This window comes from Aethalodelphis obliquidens, unplaced genomic scaffold, assembly GCF_003676395.1.
Source record: "Aethalodelphis obliquidens isolate GAN/ISIS:26980383/991018 unplaced genomic scaffold, ASM367639v1 scaffold41, whole genome shotgun sequence".
NCBI lineage: Eukaryota > Metazoa > Chordata > Mammalia > Artiodactyla > Delphinidae > Aethalodelphis > Aethalodelphis obliquidens.
The window spans coordinates 4,906,614-4,922,434 of NW_020837985.1; the positions used below are offsets into that span (position 1 = coordinate 4,906,614).

At 40.0% G+C, this 15,821-nt stretch overlaps 1 protein-coding gene and 1 long non-coding RNA gene across 9 annotated transcripts in view; one reads left to right on the forward strand and one right to left on the reverse strand.

Moving 5' to 3' along the window:
• Nucleotides 1-15,821, forward strand: part of LOC113633830 (uncharacterized) — a 609,230-nt gene that overhangs the window by 470,767 nt on the left and 122,642 nt on the right. The window lies entirely within an intron of this gene.
• On the reverse strand, nucleotides 1,823-15,015 carry LOC113633832 (uncharacterized). Its single transcript, XR_003438362.1, has 3 exons — nucleotides 14,926-15,015; nucleotides 2,727-2,920; nucleotides 1,823-2,136 (listed from the first exon to the last, which is right to left on the reverse strand). It is a non-coding gene; the product is annotated as an uncharacterized LOC113633832 (long non-coding RNA).

Below are 15,821 nucleotides of genomic sequence, written 5' to 3' on the forward strand. Positions count from 1 at the left end.
GTGGTATCTGTCAAATCAGGCAAACAACAAGGAGATCTATTTCCAAAGAGATCCAATGGAGAAATAATAAAGATGTATATTGGGGGCTTTCAAGTAAATTATGATCAAAAGTCCCCTTCAATCTCAGGGATAGTATCACAAGTAGATAAAAATATTTGCTGGCAGTAAAGGAGTTTCGTACTTAGTCTAGTCTTGGTATAGCACTAAATTTCCTTTGAGTAGGGATTTGGGGTAGAAGATACATTTGAATGTCTTCTGAGTCTCAGGCAGAGGTTGGATGCCAGAAATGACATTTTTGAAAGAAGGATCTATCATAGATAGTGGAACTGGCCTCGCAAAAAAGGTAATAATAACCCTGTTTACCTACAAGATTCAAATCAAGTGTCACTTCTGGGAAGACTGCTGTCCATGACAAAGCTGCCAAATTCTTCCCCTGAGTCCCCACTGACTCTTATATTTTATTGAAGTCTTTGTCCCAGTATAAGACATTTTGATCATATGTGTTTCTCCAGCTAGAGCAGAGGTTTTCGTGTTTCATTCATCTTGTATTCCTAGTGTCTACATGTCATCAGGCCCAATAGATGTAAGTGAGGTTTGAAGACTAAGAAAGCTCACCAAGTGTAACACTGAGTGACTCATGGAAATATGGTATATTCCTACACTGTATTGTCAGCAGAATGGGCTTTGACCATAGAAATGAATAACTTAGGGAGAAGTGATGAGGCCCTTGGGATGGTGAGAAGATAACGTCATCTGAGTACCTGCAGCAAAGTCAAACTCTAGTGGCAGTGATGTTGACCCATAAAACAGAGGCTACCATTATAGTGCTTGGCAGAATACCTAGCATGTAACGGGCAATCAACCAGTCAATGGCTCAATCAGTCAGTCAGAAATTGGTACAAACATTGAAATCAAGATGCCTTAAAGTCTCTAAGGAGACCCTGCTAGCCATTCACCTTTTCCCTGTAAGGTGAGTTTTTCTTTTTGAAGACTGCTAGGAGAAATATACAACCAAAGTGTATTTTGACTTTACCTTCATTATATTCTTCATGGCCTCAGCTTGTTCTTTCAAAGGCTGGTGTAATTAGGGAAGGACAGTTTCTAGTAACACAATTCATCTCTGATTTTTCTTTTTTTTTTTTTTTAACGGCAGTAGTTGTTCCAATTCTTACTTCCAATTTTCAAAAGGTCTGCAGTAAATCACAGGTCTACATCATTTCTTCCTTTGAACTACTTAATTGGGTAGAATTTATTTTGCATAGAATTATTTAAGATCACTTTTTAATTATAATTTTTGTCTTATGGGACTTTTACAACCTTATTTTCTGCTGATACAAATGGCTTTTGATCCTTAAAAGGGCAGGGATATATTTCCCTTAAAATATTTTTAAATCACTAAAGAGAATCGATTTTTAGTAATAGTGAGAGAAAAACATTTTCCTCCTAGAACTTAAGAAAAGTGGGGCCTGATAACCAGATACTGGAAACCTACTGATTTTTTTTTTTATTCTAGTATCCAGATATTTGCCATAAAAATAAAGTACCCTGGAAGAAATGCTGAAAATAAAAACAAAAGCGACAACTAAATGTAATATGTTGTCAACAGTATTGCACAAGTGTCCACACATGTCATCTCTGTCCATTTTATTCCTGAGATGAGTCTGAAGTCGACCAATGTGGGATTTAAAATGTAGCTTAAGGGCTTCCCTGGCGGCACAATGGTTGAGAGTCCACCTGCCGATGCAGGGGACACGGGTTCGTGCCCCGGTCCGGGAAGATCCCACATGCCGTGGAGCGGCTGGGCCCGTGAGCCATGGCCACTGAGCCTGCGCGTCTGGAGCCTGTGCTCCGCAACTGGAGAGGCCACAACAGTGAGAGGCCCGCGTACCACAAACAAACAAACAAACAAACAAAATGTAGCTTAAGATATGGGTGTGGTCACTATAATTAGGGGAAAGGAACATTAAGTAACCCTGGAATCATGGTTGAGGAGTTAGTAGCATAGGGTAGAGAAAGTTCCAGTTAGCAAGGACTATTGTCCTTCAACCTTCATTAATAAATAGGAAGTGGCAATTTCACAGCAAATTCCATAGCTCTTCAGGTTCTGACCAAAAGTCAATTCAGTATGGGAGATTCCTGTAGAAAAGAGTAAAATAAGGAACAAAACGTAGGGTCTTTGTTAATCTAAGAGAAATGTGAGGGTTTTGTTATTATAAGCAAAATTTTGCAAGAAGACGAAACTGTATTCAACTTTTTGGAGCAAGATTTGGGGAGCTACAGGAAATTGGAGTTTGCAACTTTCTGTTTCATTATAAGCAACCCACTTGCTTTTATCTCACTTCTCAAAAAAAAAATCAACTGAATGGTGTTTTAGGCCCAAAAGAGCAAAATTTTAGTTGGAATCCATGGTACTGAGTACAAATTATGCTCAGAGGAAAGTAAGTAGGAAGCTTTTGGGGGAGACAGTCTATTTACAGAAAAGCTGGATAATGGAGTATGTTTGTAAATGCATTCGGGTCCAACACTGATGCCATCCTCATAGCTGGTCTCAAATATTTACTCTCAGTTCCTTTAATATCTTGGTTCTTACCTGCTATGGTTGCAGAAAGTATAAATGTACCTTTAATACAGATTAACAGTACCTTCCACAGCCCCACAACCAGAAAGGGAAGAGGAAAGATAGGCAGCAGGCACAAGAGCCACTGACAGTGGTCTCACGCACATACCAATATCTCACCAGCCTGTACTCAACTCATTCTCAGTTCTGCATTTGAGGATGGGAGTGCATGTGGCTGAATATCAACATGAACCCCTGGGAAAGATCTGTCTGGTGTAATCTAAGGAGCATTATACCCAGGTTCCCTTCTCGGCTGTGCTGCAAGTTTAAGTCAATACCGTCTCTGGGCTTCAATGTCATAATCTAAAATGAGAAGAAAAAACAAAAACAGGGGAATTAGACTAGACTGGAATTCAATGAAATTGGCTGCTAGCCAAATCCAGTCCATCACTTGTTTTTGTAAATAAAGTTTTATTGAAACACAGACACACCCATTCATTTACATATTATCTATGGCTACTTTTGTCCTACAGTAGCAGAGCTGAGTAGTTGCAGCATGGTCTAATATTAGACCTAAAATATTTGCTTCTGGTCCTTCACAGAAAAAGTTTGCTGAGCTAGTGCCAGAGAAATCTATGGTCTAAACTGCTCGAAAAGATTGGGCATCAAAGTTTCCACTTGTGATTACACATTGTGAAATGCATTCTTCCTAATCTAGAACACAGCACGAATCAGTAGGCAAAGCGATCTATGTCAGTTCTCAAATTCAAAATTCATCCACCTGAAGCTGTAGCAGTTTTTCATGCTTATTATCATGGCTGGGTTTGGTATAAAGGGTGTTGGGGAAGGAAAATTCCCTGAGCGTTTTAAGTCTATTTTACTTTCATTATGAGACTACTGAGGCTTTTCTTGAGCAAGAGAAAGAGTGTGAAATAGAATAAGGCATCCAAATCAATAGATTAAGTTTATTGAAAGGATGAGTGATTGGAGGAATGTTACAGGATATAAAGCACATTATTTAGATAGCGCACAAGTCTCCAGTTTGATCAGGTCAATTTGCACGCCATCAGAAAAGTACACAGAGAAATAGTGGGTTTGATCCAAGAGCCTTCTGCATTAGAATGTAATAATTTGCTCTCTTTAGCTATTTAATCTCTTCTTCATGTTCAGAGGAAGAAAGAAAGCAGTCATGAGAGAGGAAGGTAATGAGATCATACTGTAATTGCTTACACAGATAACAATAACAGAAGCCTTTTCACACCTGCTGATATTGTATTTACTGCTCTTTCCCTGTACAGACATAATGATGGATGGAGGGGTTGATCAGGAAAATCCTAGAATGGGTCTAGGAAAACGGTGCCAAATACATCTGGGTATCAGAACCTCCAATGAAGCTGGGACCCCAGACCTACTGAATCCTGGTCTGTGGGTTTAGGCAGGAGCCCAGTCAATTAGATCTTTAACTGGATGCTTATTGGATTTGCCGTGCAGCCAGGCTTGGGAACTATCTATGCAGTCCGAGCCCTTCATTTTCTAGTGGTGAGACTGAAGTGACTTTCTGAAGGTCAGAGCCCCCTCCACTCCGCCCCTTCTCCCAGCTCATCTGTCTCACAACAAAACACCAAGACCCCTCAATGGCCCGGCAGGGATCATTTGTGATGTGACCTACTCTGGCCAGACATGTGGGCCGCTATGCTCTTTTTCAAACATGTGGAGCACACTTCTGCCTCGGGGACCTGGCACCCTTTGTCTCCACTTCCTGGAATGCTCCTTCCCAGTACCCACATCAATCGCTTCCTCACTTCATCCAAGGCTCCGTTCAGAAGTCACCTTAACAGAGAAGCCTGCTTTGACTCTTTTTTTTTTTTAACATCTTTATTGGAGTATAATTACTTTACAATGGTGTGTTAGTTTCTGCTGTATAACAAAGTGAATCAGCTATACATATACATATATCCGCATATCTCTTCCCTCTTGCATCTCCCTCCCTCCCACCCCTCTAGGTGGTCACAAAGCACCGAGCTGATCTCCCTGTGCTACGCAGCTGCTTCCCACTAGCTATCGGTTTTACATTTGGTAGTGTATATATGTCCATGCCACTCTCTCACTTCGTCCCAGTTACCCTTCCACCTCCCCGTGTCCTCAAGTCCATTCTTTAGTAGGTCTGTGTCTTTATTCCCATCCTGCCCCTAGGTTCTTCATGACCGTTTTTTTTTTTAGATTCCATATATATGTGTTAGCATACGGTATTTCTCTTTCTCTTTCTGACTTACTTCACTCTGTATGACAGACACTAGGTCCATCCACCTCACTACAAATAACTCAATTTCGTTCCTTTTTATGGCTGAGTAGTATTCCATTGTATATATGTGCCACATCTTCTTTATCCATTCATCTGTCGATGGACACTTAGGTTACTTCCATGTCCTGGCAATTGTAAATAGAGCTGCAATGAACATTGTGGTACGTGACTCTTTTTGAATTATGGTTTTCTCAGGGTATATACCCAGTAGTGGGATTGCTGGGTCCTATGGTAATTCTATTTTTAGTTTTTTAAGGAACCTCCATACTGTTCTCCATAGTAGCAGTATCAATTTACATTCCCACCAACAGTGCGAGAGGGTTCCCTTTTCTCCACACCCTCTCCAGCATTTATTGTTTTATCTTCCTCTTGACACTTACTGTTACCTGACATTTACACATTTATATGTTTATTCATTGTTTGTTTCCTACTCAATTCGATTGCAAGCTCCTGCCAGAACAGAAGAGTTTTCTTTGTTCACTGCTATATCCCCAGCATCTCTATTTGGCACATCATAGACTCTCAATAAATATATGTAAATGAATGAATGAATGCTTTTTCTGAATACTGTTCCCTGGACTGCCAGTCCAGTGTAATAATGAAAAATGGAATAATATAAAGAGCCTTGAAATCAAACAGATCTTGTTTGAATTCTTCATGCATGACTTTGAATGAGGTTCTGATTCTTGCTGAGCTTCGGTTGTGTAAAGTTGGGCACTGACGCTGGAGGATGGCTGTGAAAATTATATAAATGAAGCAGGTCTAATAACAGCCCCCTAGAGAAATGAGGCTAAGGTTTAGGTTATCCGCACTGGGAATTCTAAGGGGCTAAGAGGTTGACCGGATTCCCCAATTGAGCTGCAGAAGAGTCAGAAGGATGCTTTAGTTTCTTAATGCTGCAGGAGTGGGAGGTTGTGTAACTCTTGGTTGGTGCCCTTTTGAACCACATTTCATCAAGATATTGTGAAACAGGGAGCAAAAGGGAGGCTTCTCTGGCCAACACGTATTAGTCTTGTGCTAAGTAGGATGTGCCGAGAGGAGAGAGCGATGCCTGGCAGCCTTGTAGAGTCCGCTCCCGTGACTTTGCTCTCATGGGGCTGGCTGGGTATGAGCAAGTCAGCCCTGTGGAACCACTGGGCCAAGTCACCAAGCCATGCTGGACAATAGCAAAGCCTTTTGTTCAGCGTCTCCCAAGGTGAGATGTAAGGTTTTTAGTTTCCAGAAGAGAGAAAGGCAGAAAGAAGAGTATTAACAATCATGTTGAAAACGTATGTTCTAGGTAATTAGCTAGTCACTTTCACAATCCAGCCACAACTTTTTTTAATCTTATTAAACTATAAGTAGGATTATTAGTCTCATTTTCCATATGAGGAAACAAGGCTTGGCAAGGTATAGTTTTTTACAGTGTTATGTAGTTGTTCAGCACATGCGCACACAACACCTTACCCTAAGACTTGATTCTCCTCTTTAGTAATTCTGTAACCTTAGGAGACATGTCTGACCTGGTATATTTGTGTTCTATTTTGTAAGACATAATAAGAATAATAATACCTACTCACGGAACTGTTAATTGAGATAAAGTAAGCTGTTGAGGGCAAAGCACTCATCCCATTGCCTTGCCCATAGTATGTGCTAAATAAATGCTTGCCAGTATTGTTAATATTAGCCTAAGTTACCCCAACCAGAGGCAGAGCTAAGATTCTGCCTCCTGTTGATCTGACTCTCAGCTCTTTCTTTTCTATAACAATTGCCCAAGGAATTCATATTCTAAAATAGCTTGAATTTTTCTATAGTCCATTCCAAACATAAGATTCATTAAATCCAGTGGGAGAGTTGGACATCCTATACTGAGAGTTCTCAAGGAAAGGAAGTTGGGAATCTTCCCTGGAATCACATCCTCTTATGGCACCTCCCTTCTCTTCAGGATGCAGTGGACCTCTGGCCTCCATGGACTTTATCCTCCCATACAATTGGTTCCCCTCACAATTAGTTCCTGGCACTGTCATCAAAGTGAGCTCTCTCAAAGCATGAGGAACAGGATGGAAAACAAATCTTGTATTGTAAACTTGAAGTGTGATCAGGGCAGGCACAGCAAAGGAGGAAGGTTATATTGTGGAAACGGGAGTCAACAATAAAAGACAGCGCTGCCAGCCTCTCGCAGGTGATTTGTGGGAATGTGCATATGTCCTCTTATGCCCAAAACATTCCCATGACAGAGCAACACTTAAGGATCAGCGCCTCTAAAGATTTTGCCTAAACTTAGAATCATTGTTCTCTCCTGTTCCAAGTCATAGCAGGGAAGCGGACTATCTCCTTATATTCAGAAAGTATCAGGTTTATCCCATAAAATCCTTAGGGCAGCTGTGGTTTGCCCTCATCTCCGGACAGTGTGGGTGAAGAGAAAGAGCCAAAAGACACAGTGTCTCTCTTCCAATGAAAACTCAACTTCAAAGAGTAAAGTGACCACTGTTAAGGAGGTGAAGCCACAGACTCCGCAAACCTTTGAAGCTGGAGGAGAAGATGTAAATTAAGTGCAGACCAGCAGGGTACAAAAATAAAATCCTTGAAGGAAAAGCAAACTCCTCTGCAATGGGTGTGAAAGTAAAGAAAGCCGGCCAAGGAAGGGAGGAGATAAACAGCATTGCATGATGTAATCACACTGTGAAAAGGTCAGTTAGATGAGAAATATAAGGAAAATACATGGAAGTTGGAAATTGTCTGTTTTTTCTGAGAATTTGTAAGCATCAAAGTGGAAGCAAAGTCAATTTTCTCAATAGTCGATTCATTATAAACCCTCCTGGGGGATAGGAAACATAATTTTATTTGCTGTTTCTGCAATAGTGTTATTCTGGTATATGACAGAGCCATGGGACTCTAATCTTGTGTAGGGCTACATGCCAAGTGTCATTCATGAGTTTTATAGCTTTTTTTAATGTCTTCTACTAGTTAGTAATTCATTTGTGTATTCACTTACGTATTCATTCAGTAAACTGATTTTGTGCCTGCAGTGTAGCAGACGCTGTACTAGATGCTGAGCAAAACATAAACATGACATGTTTATGTACTTAAAGGCTCACAGCCCCATATAAAGACACACTTAAGTCGTCAATTAAAGGTCAGTGTAGTTAGTTTCTGACAGAAAGTAGCAAATGGTTTAAGAATGACAGGGTGCAGTGGATCGAAGAGTATCCAACTCAAATTCATGGCCACCTGGGACCTCGGTATGTGACCTTATTTGAAAAGAGGGTCTTTTCTGATGTAATTAGTTGAGTTTCAATGAGGTCATACTGAGTTAGGGTGGACACTAAGCTCAATGGCCACTTTTTGTTTATAAGGAGAGGAGCGTACACGCAGAGAAGACACACGCAGAGAAGAAAGCCATGTGACTATGGAGTGGGAGATTGGAATGATGCAACTACAAGCCAAGGCATGCTAGTAACCGCTAGAGCCACCGGAAACTAGAAAGAAGCAAGGAAGGAGTTTCCCCTAGAGCCTTCAGAGGGAGCATGGCTCTAAGGACACCTTAATTTCAGATGTCTAACCTCCAAACTTTGAGAGAATAAATCCATTGCTTTAAACCACCCAGTTTATAGTAATTTGTTATGCAGTTCTAAGAAACGAATATATAGGGGAAGGGCATTAAAGCCATAGTGGTGAGAATTAAAGGCAATAGGCTGTTTTTTGCTGACATTACATAGGTTTTTTTAAATAATTTTTATTGGAGTATAGTTGATTTACAATGTTGTGTTCGTTTCAGGTGTTCAGATTCACAACAAAGTGAACCAGTTATACATATATCCATGCTTTTTTAGATTATTTTCCCATATAGGTCATTACAGAGTATGGAGTAGAGTTTCTTGTGCTATACAGTAGGTCCTTATTTGTTATCTATTTTATATATAGTAGTGTGTATATCTCAATCCCAGTCTCCCAATTTATCTCCCCCCATTCCCCTCTGGTAACCATAAGTTTGTTTTCTACATCTGTGACTCTATTTCTGTTTTATAAATAAGTTCATTTGTTCCTTTTTTTTTTGTTTTAGATTCCACATATGAGTGATATCATATGATATTTGTCTTTCTCTGTCTGACTTACTTCACTCAGTATGACAATCTCTAGGTCCATCCATGTTGCTTCAAATGGTGTTATTTCGTTCTTTTTTATAACATCATGTAGTTTTTAACATGGCTTTTGCTTTGTGGAACTACCTCCTTTGTTCTCAGTGCTGCACTCATCAAAGAGTGGGCCCGTAGCCAAACTGGAGTTTGGATCGTTATGCTGGTGGCAGCTCCTAGAAGAAACTGTCAGTTTTTGCTTCCTTGATTCCAGGAGCTGTCCTGGTTCTTACGCTTCCTGAAAGTCAGTTCTTTGGATTTCCCCTCTTCATTTGCTGTAGTTAACCAAAAGTGGTAATGGTTGTTTGCAACCAAGAACTCCAACTGATACAGGGCCCGTGATGAATTTTCTGGTTATTCTTTACAGAGAACATGATAATCTTCTCTGTTTAATTTCATCTTTTATTATTATTATTTCTTTGTTCTGCTGCTAAAAAGATTATGCTGTATTTTGGCTACCTCTAGCCATGATGGAAGAAGAGTCTATGGTATGTGTTTTGTAAACATGCTCTACTCCCGGCTAAAATAGAGCCTCCATTCATGCCAGTCTTTCCCTTAGGAATCTCCTCTCCTTTCACCAACTTCACATATCACAAGTATCCATTTTTTAAGACCCAAGATATTACTGGAAGAATAAATAGAAGAAATAGCACAGTCATTGGTGTTTAACTAAACTGGGCTTTAGCTGAGGCACCATCAGTGTATGTGGCCTACATTTGGACCAATCACTGAAACTGCCTAAGTCACGGGTTTCCCATATTCACAGGTTTCATCATATTTACGCCTGGATCATTGTTGGAACCAAGGAGGCATCATAAGTAAAGCACTCAGCCAGTGCCTGGCATGTAGAGATGCTAAATATTTTTGGTTTTCTCCCTTACTTCTTTCTTCCAATCCTGGCTCTTCAAAAGTCATGCTACCTTCTCAGAGACTTTCCTTTTTCTCTTCCCCTGGACCTGTAGTTACAGACAGTTGAGAATGATAAATGGATGCATGACAATAGGTATCTCTTCAGCCCTCCTCCTCTCTCTTTAGCTTTCTGAGTCCTCCTGACTGGATGACACGCCACTAAGCCACTAAGGAACCCCAACCTCACACATACAAGAAAAGGGGTCATTTTTACATAATCTGTTGTTTATCAATTCAATCCATTCTCAAAGTATGTTTTGCCTTTTGAGTTTAAATATTCCTGATTCTTCCTCCAAGGTATATATATGTGTTTAATGGGAAAAAGTAAAAATACCTTGAATGATGATGTGTGTATCCATTTCTTTCCAAACGTGCACAAGCGCTTTACTTGGACCTTCAAGAAATTCTGAGACACATTTTCATTTGGGTGACTTCAGGATTCATTTTGATAGCAGCTCAAACATTCTTCCAACAGAATGGACAGCCGTCCAGACAAGCTTAATCTTGTAAACCGATTGATTCTGTTACCCCTCCAAAGGGACACACTATTGATTGTACAGCTCTGCTAATTGCATATGAGAAAAACTGACTTCTCATGGACACAGCTTGATGCTCCATTAGACACCTTCATTTCCGCACCAGTGTAACAGAGTTATCAACAATTCCCTGGGTCAGGCTATTAAAACAGTTTCTTGGGTAGTTTTTTTGAGTATTTCTTCTCGGATAAGGAATTTACCTCATCGATATCATTTGTAAATTTCTAGAAATAAGTCATCAGTAACATCAGTGTACTGATTCACTGACTGCGTTAGAAGCTTCTTCTTGTTCTTCTTTCATCAAGGCTCCCATCACACCCTCTATTACCTCTTGGGTAGCAATTGCCACATTGTACCATGACAAGGATGACCATATAAAATTTTATCATTCAAACCAGGACAGTTTTGAAACTGAAAGGGAATATGGTTAATAATTAAGACAGGGCAATGGGAATAAACTGATACTGTCCTGAGAAAAAATAGGTCACTAATTTTAACCATCAGTTCCCTTGTCTGTATCCTCCTCTAGACATTAAGCTCCCCAACGTATTTAGCTTATTCTCTGCTGTAGCTCCAGCATCTCACATAGTACCTGACACAGGAAAGGCATTCTACTTCAGTCATGGTCCTGTATCATGGCAAGCGCATAAAGTCATCTCCCCCAATCTACAATCCTTTAGGAGTAATAACTATTTTATAGTATATGTTAGTATTACATAGTGCAGCAACCACTCCTTTTGCCTGGTTAACTACTTGTCCTTCAAGATATCTGAACGCAAGTGCATTCGGGGGCAGTCATGTTCTTATAGCATCCTGTCTTTAGATCTCTGTGTTGACCATACTCTATTGTAATTGCTGGTTTATAGTTGGTGTTGACCCTTGAGCCTCTGGGCTCTCTTTTGTGTTTACAGCAGCATTTAGCACAGAGCCTGTCACAGAGTAAGAGAACAATACATGCTAGTTGAAAGAATCGATGGATGGATTCATGAGTGAACAGATGAAATATTCAGATTGAAAATGAGAAAATCCCGCCTGCTAACTTGCCATTTGGTTTGCTTAATATTAATTATTTAGATTCTTGGTAATATAAAGAGAGTTGGCATCATGGACCTACAGACTAATACAAACTCAGAGGCAATTCACACATTAGTTAGGAAGAATAGTATTCTAGTATATAATAAAAGACTAGATCTGACACTATAGTCACCAATGACGTGATGTACTTAAAGGTGATGTAGAGCTAATGTTCATGTAAAACTCATCCTGTGATATGTGTTACTGGTTAACATTTTTATTCAATCTCATGGGAGAACAAAGAGAGTGATTAAGAACCTAGAAAATAGAATTCATGAGAAAAGGTTAGAGGAACTGGAATTATTTAGCCCAGAGAAAAAAATATATATAGCCATTCAGTGAAATCTCATTATCCAATATCAATTTACTCAAACGAGGGCATAATTTAAACTGACAGCTATGTTTCCAACGAACAAATGACCTACTGTTCTTTAAAAAAGAAAAACTGATAACCAGAAACCATTTAACTCAAATATCACTTTTTTTCTTTTTGACCTCTTCTATTTTAGATTATCAAGGATTTATTTTATATGAAAACTTCTGGGCCACATTCCGCATGGTAGTGAAGGTAGCAGTTTATCAAATATAATCAAAGGAGATCATCCCCCACCCATTTCTAGCCCTTAATTTTTCTATTCTCTAAAATGAGGGTGTTGGTTTGTTTATCAATAAACATTAATTGAGGACCTATTGCATGCCAGGTTCTGTGCTAAGCACTAAGAATAGAGAAGTTATAACAGATAATTTTCATTATTATGAGCTATTTTCATTTAAGCCCTTCACCTACTAAGCTTAAAAGTGCCTGAGGACTTCCCTGGTGGTCCAGTGGTTAAGACTCCACACTTAACACTGCAGAGGGCACAGGTTCGATCCCTGGTTGGGGAACTGAGATTCCACATGCTGCACGGCCAAATAAATAAATAAATAAACTGCCTGGGAATCCATTAGAAAGTTGTACCCCTAGGTTAAGACATCTCCAAAGTGCAATATTTCCGTTTTAGGAGAAGGGAGACAACAAATTAAGATATTATCTGATTTCTTTTCATCCAGTTACTTTTCAGATGGGCACCTGTCCAAAAGAAAATAAGATACAGAACAAAGGAGTACTGAAAAACAAAAAAGGATCGATATTTTAAGAACTGAAAACCAAAAGAATGTTAGAGTTAGGAAGTACCTAAGAGTTAGCTGAGAAATATGAAGTTGACAGAGGTCAAGTTGCATACTCATGGAAACACAGTAAGTTAGTAGCAAACTGAAAGCTGTAATTCTAATCCCCTCGTTATCTTGACTTCTGTCTAGGATTCTTTCCCTCATCTGTGTTAGTTAGTAACTGCATTCAGTTACTAATAGTAACTATTAGTGTATGGCTGCTAATATGCCATTATAGTGCAAAACCCAATATAATGTCATAAACACATAAAGATTTATCCACTCACATAAAATCTAGAGATAGGCAGTCAGTCCATAGCTGCTATCAGGGACCCAGACTCCTCCTGTCACTCTGTTCTACCCCTTTTGATGTGTAGCTACAACCTTCAGTCACAAGAAGGCTGCTGGAGCTCCAGCTCTCACGCAGTCTTCAATTAGGTACATTTCTGTCTGGTATCTATTTGGGTTTTATTACTAAGTGGAAGAAAACGAATATTAAGTAGGAACTTTGTAGTTTATACCACATCATTGTTCAGAGACAATTTTCCATGGGTTTTTTTTGTATTTCTGCACATCTTACAAGTAGAAGCTCTGCTTCCCTTTGTTCTGGACTGTTTTTTCCTGAATGTTTGTATAGCAGACAGCTGTGGAAGCTAGAAGTAGAAGGCAGAAGGCAGGTTTATTTGCTGTCCAATATAATAGAGTTAAATATTGGGGCAAAGGTTAGGCAATGCTTGCTGCCCGTTATAAAAGATCCAAGTTCCCTAAACTCAGAATTCTTCCCCTGTAATGCTTCTTGCTGTGTATGTAGACATCACATGGCCCTAATTGTGTCACCCACCCTATGGGAATTGAGGCTCAAGAACTTGGCTTAAGAAAATGATGTTACTCTGGTTACTGTTATTGCTATAAGCAATCAACTGTTCTCTTTCTCTGACCCAGGAGTCTCCTCCCTTCAGCCAGCTGCCATGAAACCGTGGCAGGCTAACGTGTTAGCTTGCAAGTAGAGTAAAATCTTAGACTGTTCTTGACACTTACCCATACCTTGCTTTGCACGATACGCTATCTAAGGGGTCTAACTCCTGGTCATCTAGAATAGAGTAGGTGACCAATACATACCTGAATAAATAAATAAATGACTAAGTGAAAACCCTCAAAGGATATTTGAATGCCTCAGGCCACTTGGTATGACGCCCTGGCTACACCCCGTATGAGCCTCACCACCTTGAGCAAAGTCACCCTGTCTAACCTCAGCTTCTTAAACCAGTAGCCTGCATTTACTGCTTTCACTTGCTCAAGCTTTGTTTACTCCCTAACCTACTACTGCCATTTGGCTTTGGGCCTCATCACTTCACAAAACTTCTCTTCCATGGTCTCTGGTGACCTAGTAACTGCCACAGCCAGCTGACCCTTTTTCACTCCGTGTCTTATTCCCTGTTGCTCTGTTGACATTTAACTCTTTAAAATTCTTTTGTCCCTTGCCTCAGTGAACTCTTTCTGTCTGGTTTCCCTTAATCATCCAGTAAACAATTTCTCTCTCTTTTTCCTTTCTTCACCCTTAAATGTTGGCATGCCAGGAGTTTCCATCCTCTACCTAGCTCTCTTCTCACTCTATAGAATAAAGTCTACCCTTTTTTTTTTCTTACAAAAAACACATCTATTTACCATTTGTGTGCTAATAACTTTCAAATCTCTGTCTCTAGCCCACACTGCTCTCCTAAACTCCAAACCTATATTTTAAATCCCTCATTCACTATCTCTACCTGGATGTACAAATGGAATTTCAAATGAAAACACATTCAAAGACAAACTTATTTATTTTCATCCCTTCTGGAAGCCTGTTGGACCTGGAATTCCTTTCTTGCTGCATGGTATCACCATCCCTACTTTTTCATGTCAGAAACCTTAACAGCCCTGGTCAGCATTCCCTTTGGGTTCTCATAAATCTCTCATAAATAGCTCTCAGAACCCTTGTCTTCCTTTTCCACTGCATCTACATTCATTTAGTCCCTCATTATCTCTCAGTTTTATCCTACCCTCAAACTGTGTCTCTAAAATCTGTTGGATCAGTTTCCAAGAAGCCACCAGAATGAACCTAAAGAACAAAAGTCTCATAATACTGCTGCCCTGATGAAAATCCTTTGTTGGCTTTTCTTGGTCAGAACAGGAGAAAGTCTAAACTCTTTAGCATGATATCCAAGCCCTCTCTAAATCTGTCTCTGGCTTTGCATCCTATTTCTCTCCATCTTACAGACTCTGCCCCAGTCATAATGGACTACTCACTGTTTCTAGCTTGTCCCCTGGTAAATCAGACCTCTGTACCTCCAGACTGCCTGATTCTTCACCGGTTACTCAACATGACCTCCACATCCAGCCCAGGGAATCTTTTATCTTCTGAAAACCAGCTCAACTTGCTCTAGCCCTGGGGAGTATACCTAGAACTATCAAACCCCCACTCTTAGGAATGGTTTAGTACTCCCTGCTTTGTGCTTCTCTCTACCTTGAAGAAGCTTTTTTTTATAGCATTTATCATATCACACTCTACTTACTTGCTTACATTCCTGAATTTACAGTAAAACATATTTTATTTATCTTTATATGTACAACATGGAGCACAGATCCAGGTTCACAGAAGAGGTTCAATAAAAGTACTTTAAATAGTAAGAAAGTTGCAGAGTTGGGATAGTACTAGCGAAAAGGCAGTTACTGAAGTCAAATGAAAGGAAGAAAGGGCACAATTTACCTTCTTCATAGTTTGCCCCAAATAAACCCTAGGATGTTCTTGGGCAATTTTCACCCTCCTGGGCCCCAGAATAAGAAATCAAGTCCACCAGGAAGTAACGAATTGGGAATTGCACATGCAAGTACAGCATCCACCTCCCAGTCAGTCCAGAGATAAGTCAATGGGGAAAAGGGCAGCTAGAAAGCAATGGACTGTCTTGAACAACACACATGAAGAACATATTGTGAACATTGGGAAACTTCCTAGTTCAGAAACACAGTCTGGCTTAGACGAGGCTGTATGTGAAGAGTAGGAGAAAGGGCATTACCAGGATAAAGAGTCAGAAGGCTCGAGGGAAGTGTCACTCCAAAACTTGTCACTCCTGCGTCCTTGGGCAGCTTCCTTCACCTAAGTCTCAGTTTCCCCATATGTAAAATGGGAATAAAAAGTATACCTA